The 6254-nt window shown below is 37.5% G+C and overlaps 1 long non-coding RNA gene across 1 annotated transcript; it reads left to right on the forward strand.

Annotated features, from left to right (window-relative positions):
* The first annotated feature begins 424 nt into the window (after positions 1–424).
* Positions 425–4622, forward strand: LOC131677928 (uncharacterized). The gene is made up of 3 exons (XR_009303480.1): positions 425–953; positions 1008–1377; positions 2368–4622. It is a non-coding gene; the product is annotated as an uncharacterized LOC131677928 (long non-coding RNA).
* Positions 4623–6254: the final 1632 nt, after the last annotated feature.

The following is a 6254-nucleotide window of genomic DNA, read 5'->3' on the forward strand; positions in this document are numbered from 1 at the left end:
GCTCACAGCCTGTTGATTTCGAAAAGAGGCATTTCCGCATTATTCCGCACACAGAACAGAATCCACGATAACCGCGCTACCGGATTTCTCGGGAACTTCAGTTCTGGATAATATGTTTGATTTCGTCTGCCAAATAATGCCTGCACTTCATAATTACAGACGGATGTTATAGAAAGAAAGCGGTATCTCGAGAAAACAATAAAATCAACACAGTTAACAATCGTCGTTTTATGTTTGATATCACAATATGACAACACTTCCAAGCAGCCCTTTAGTACTTTTAGTTTCCAAGCCGAAGGTTTGCCTATGTCACTTTCGTCCAATCACGAGCTGGTTCAGAATTGGTTCAAAAACAGGGGACAGAGCTGGCGGATCCTATCCTAGCACTGAACAAAAATTGCTGCGATATAGCATATGATTTGTCATTTGAACGACATAAAAACTCAATGTTGACGATTTCGAATTACAATCATCTAAAAAATGGTGGATTCAAGATCGAATGACTTCATGTCTGTATTGGAATGAACAGTCTGTGACATTCAAAGGATAGACATAACGCCATATGAATTATTTGCACCCAAAAAAGTAAACGATGGTGCTTATTATTATCATCTCAACTAACAGTAGTTGATCATTCGTGCGTTTGCGAGATAAGTTTTTTCATTATTTCTGTGCAGTCGCAAAAAGTCAGTTCGCAACATCAAAACGTGAAAATACTGCTGCTTGTCATCTTCAAGACTAACGTACCCTAGAAAAATTGCTTTGGAGCTGATTTCCTGGTATTGGGAGAGAAACTAGCGTCAAAGGATTTATTTGCATATTTTCGAGCAATGCCACTGACATGGTGTCTTTCAACATACAGGGAATAGCCGTTATTTAGTGCAAATAACTGGTCAAAGCATAGTATGCAAGGCAAAGAGGGAGTACTGGAAAGGGAGTGAAATATACAATAGGTAAAATGTTTCGTAAGTTTGTGCACAGCTAGTTTCACGATCATATTTTTTTAGGATGTTGACTATGTTGATCGGAACTATTATTCTGGTGAAATGGTGGCACTAACGATTCAATATCGTACGGGAATCACAGCCCTAGGAACCACGAGTCCCGAGAGATTGCAGTTACAGGTATTCTTATCCCAAGGTTTGGAAAATTTCCACGCGACCGGCACTAGGTGATGGCCAAATCTACTGGTTTCACATAGCCGTCTTAGTCCCTGAATCAGATTCGAGAGCTAGACGGATCGCATGATATGCAACATGAGGAGCCAATGTTCGATCTGCTTTGGTTCTATCCCGATGACCATGGCGGCTGAACTACATTGCCCCACAATGCTGATTACCTTTGGAAATGTACAATCAATTAAACAATCTGACGCAGGTATTTCAGTTTTATTATGGAAGGGTTCAATTTATAGCATTAAGCACTATTTACACTTATCCGATCCGTTTCAGTTCCGTGCACGGACACCAATATTCTTTCATACAAATCAAAAGCGAGCATTCACACTTGTCTGGCACGGCACTGTCCCGGACAAGTGTGCTCACATTTGAAGCGTGTGAAATAATATTGGCATTCGTGCACGGTACTGAACCGTTGCCAAAGCGGATCGGAAAGGTGTTACTTTGACTTTATCGTTATGTTGTTACAATATTCTCTGCACAAAAGTACACTAAAAAATCCAAACGTTAATTCTATTTGTTTCAAACCGCTTAAAATTCATATGAAGAAGAAATGCTATTGTTATCGCACGCACACATACCTTCTATGTGTCAATTGTATAAACTATGTATGCACACGCATAAGTTATATGTGCATATTGTTATAGAATGGGGTTTTATGTGCCTAATAATTATGAAATGTGAATGTAAGATTAATATTTCTTGTAAATACACACATTAGGTTTATGTGCCAGTAAATAGTGTCGTAAACGTATTCTTCCGCAATAGTGCAAAAATCTATAAACCAATAGGCATAACGTTTACTTTTTTGAGTGTACTATGATTGTGGTTAATATACAGGTGGCATTCATGACACACGCCTGTTTACGAATATTTTGACGCATGAGAATTTTTTCAAAAAGACATCTGCAATGAGTTACTCTCTTTGTTTACTTTCTCTTTCGATTTTTACGGTGTCACTATAACGCTTTTCACTTATTTTACAGTACAGATCGAAAGACGGTGGTGTTAAGTAGCATATTATGACCAGACTTGAGGGATGAATGTTAAAGTGACCGAATTATTAACAGAAGAGAAAGTAAACAAAGAGAGTAACTCATTGCAGATATGACTTTTTGAAAAAACGCTCAAGAATTGCGTCCCACTATTCACCATCTTGCTGTAATAGTGATTTATTTCCTCTTTTCAGAAAACACCAGCACCGCACAAACGTAAGAGATTCTGTGATGGATCAACGCTGCCGCAAGAGAATGCTGGTAGCAATAGGTTTGTTCCAGTACCAGGAGAAACTGGAAGTACTCCGGAGAAAATCGTTCCTGCATTATCTTCTTTTCTTTTCCTTCTTCTGGTAGCAAATCGGAGTGAAAAGGAGCAAGAATTTTTTGTTCCGGAGCAACAGGGAGTGACTTCCGTGTACTGGAACAAACCTAATCATTGTTAGCAGAAAGGAAACCACTCTTTTGCGCTCAAGCAAGAAACCAAGTCACCCAGCAATTTTTAAGTTTACCGTAAAACTTGAAGGCACTGAGCTAGATCAGCAACCTCCCGGTGCGATTGTTAAAAGTCGATCAACGATCCAGTAGAATTACGCACTAGACAAGAGAATATGTCCGGAATTACAAATTCTGACTCATCAGAAAAATATCTTTAAAAAAGCACTAGCTCGGAAACGGTATCAATCCAAACTATGAAAAGTTTCGACTGACTCCGACGCAAATTCCGGAAACTTTTCGTTGATTGCGCGAATATTATATTCTGGTACTGCTGGGTAAATTTCACATTGAAGAATAATTCCGTTGCTAGCTGCCATGATTCAGCATCGAGAGATGGAACCTATAGTCGAGATCGAACCAAGAGAGCAAGGCAAACCGTTGTCACTAAACGCCCTAGCAGGGGTGCCAACCTTCCAGATTTATCTGGATTCATCCAGATTTTTGAGTGTCATCCAGACATACAGATTTATGTTTGTCTGATCCAGAATTTCATAATTTGTCCAGATTTATCAAGACAATTTCGAAAATAAAATGAGTTACAAGAATGCATAGTTGATTTTTGAACTGCTTTTTGACATACGATTTCTAAAACAAAACTTTTTAGAAATACTGGAAACACAACGTACCAAAGTTTTTTTTTCGCTAAATGTGAATAAATTTTGTTGAGTTTTAATCAGCTTCAAGTTCAGTAATGCAAGATACTGAAAGCTCAGAGACTCGAATTTAATTCATATGATGTATGCTGTAAATTAAGCCTTTAAATCGGTCAGATTGGCGGCACAACTAATGAATTTTCAGAAAGCCGAGATATATTTTTAACGTTTCATTAGAGCGACCGAAAATAAAAGTCACAAGGACAGAACATGCTTCGTAAAACCCGTTTCAAATATATTAGAATATAAAAACCGGATATAAAACTTCAAGTATAAAAATCGAACTGGGACTTTCCTCTGCAAGAGTCGGATAAAAAAACCTTCAGTATAAAACTGGAAGAAAATATGTCCGATTCTTACAAATAAGTTTTTGTTAGCCGACTTTTAATCATGAAAATCACGATATACGGATGCTCCTGCGACCGATTTATATATTTTAACCGGTTTTTATACTGGAGGCTCATTCTTACCGAGTTTTGCGGGTGAACATTTTTTAAACGATTCTTATGCTGAAGAATTTCCGTCCGATTTTTACGCTTGAAGTTTATTTCCGATTTTTATATTCTGATGAATTTGGAACGGATTTTACGAAGCATATTCTATCCTTGTGAGTTTTATTTTCGGTCGCTTATTAGTAAATTGCCAAAAATACAGCTCATAGATGTAAAATGAAGCTTATTTAAAAAAAAAATTGGCCATCCAGACAAATCCAGACTTTTTCGAAAAATTTTCCAGACTTCTCGGAAATATACCTGGCATTTCTGCGCCCTAGCACTAAACTAAAACAAGTTATATTACACATAAGACATAACTTTCTCCGCTAAAGGAAGGCAACAAATTTTTACCGTTAAATTTGAATACTGCGTAATTGTCTCTCTGACACCGACGTTACGTAACATGTTTTAACTGAAGAATTTTTTTCGAAGACTCACGTACCGGGGGAGTAGCGATAAAAAAAGTTGTGGTTCAGCCGGAAATGAACTGGATTTCTGGCTGGTTCCAGTTCGTATTCTGGCTCCAGTAACACAACCGATTCTAATTAGCCACTGAAGTCGGAATACGAACTGGTACCAGCCAGAATTCCGGTTCATTTCCGGCTGAGCTTAACTGGGTGCTAAAGCTGTAAGATTGTCATGATGACATTGGTAACGAAACTATATTAAGCAAAGTGTCAAAAGTTTGAATTCAATGTGAGGTTATTTTTTATACTACGGTAGCATGTTACAAGCATTTGGATTGTGTTTTGATGTTTTTAGAATATATTATTTTGATCAATAGTTTTTAAGAAACCAATAACAATAAATTACGTTTGCAAAATGCAATAAACTGTTTCAATAATAATTATATATGTACAACCAATTCCTTGATTTGAACTGATCTTCTGCTTAAAACCAAATATATATCGTCTTGTTCTTTGAGCAACTTTCATTCATTTCAATTTCAATCTTGTTGCTTTGCAATGCGAAACTTTTGCTTCTATTTTCTGAATGTCTATCATTTGATACTTGCATACAAGGGTGTAAAGTAACTTGCAACAAAAATCAAAAGGCTGTCATCCAAAACACAACTGACAAATGTTAAAGGGCCGGGTCATATTGAATATCATTCGGAATAACGCTTCAGTTTTGGTACAGTGTAGGTTTTACACCAATCGACATAACCCCACAAAATCAAAGAGAATAGGGAAAGAGACGAAGAGTGAAAATCAGTCAAAACGGCAACACGCCCTTTATGATGATTTCAACACTAGGATTTTGGCAACCGCTTCTATAGGCAGCACTTTAAATGACTCCTATTATATTTTGAAAACAAACCGTATGTCGATAGATGGATTTGTTTATCAAACGATGTGCATTTCGAAACAAAGAGATGAAATAATTCTAAAGCTTATTTTTACTCATACATATACTCTAGAATGCACCTTACAATCACGATTGAACTAAATTCTGATGAAAATTCAAATTTCTTTTTTGATAGAAGTACAATACTTATCTCCTCCAACTCAGGCATGAGTAATGTTTATTTACATTGCACGATTGGTCTGCTCAATAAGGTATTTTTGGCTTCACACTATTCGTCTCTTTCCCTATTCTCTTTGCACAAAATGAGCCGAATGAACTTCGTTTGACAATTCTCGATGGTTTGTTTACATGAAAGTTACATGAGTTCAAATGTAACAGATGAACACCCGTTGTACTCGCGCTTACGCAACTGACAAAGTAAACAAACCACCGAGAATTGTCAAACATGAACTTAATTCATCATGAGTTCATTCGTGTCGTCATCTTGTAGAACTCAATGGGCCCATATTATTAACTCGAATCAAAACTCATCGAAATATCAAATGACGATAGGTTCATCCGGAGTGTTCATTTGTGTTTACATTTTGCTAGGTTCCTGAAGAGTATCGGATGGTTACCGGAAACCAGTAAAGTTCAACCGTAAATGAGCCGGAATTCTAGCTGGTTCTAATTCGTTTTCCGGCACCAGTAAACAACCGATTCTAACTAGAATCGGTTGTCACTGGAGCCGGAATACGAATTAGAACCATCCAGCATTCCGGCTGAGCTCAACTGGGAAGTTTCCTAAAATTTAATCTGGGAAATAAAAATTTTCTGACAACCCTCTCAGAAATCGGCTCAAAATGATCAGGTGAGTACTAGCTGAGATTAGCATCAGCGTTAGTAATTGACACATTGTTTTTCTTCAATAGGAAGGAAAAAAGTATTGCCGATATCGTGCAGAAGCAAAGCTTACGACTCTATGCAAGTCAGGAAGTCGAAGGACCGACTGCAGTATGAATTGAACACTCTTGGCACTTACCAGAGTAAGAACCGCGTGCAAGCACAAGCTCAGCGGGATCGTGAATGAGTTCAATCGGTTTCTGGCGGACAATATTAACGTGTTCAATTTGATGGTACGAGCTATGT

This window comes from Topomyia yanbarensis, chromosome 1 (genome assembly GCF_030247195.1).
Source record: "Topomyia yanbarensis strain Yona2022 chromosome 1, ASM3024719v1, whole genome shotgun sequence".
Lineage (NCBI taxonomy): Eukaryota > Metazoa > Arthropoda > Insecta > Diptera > Culicidae > Topomyia > Topomyia yanbarensis.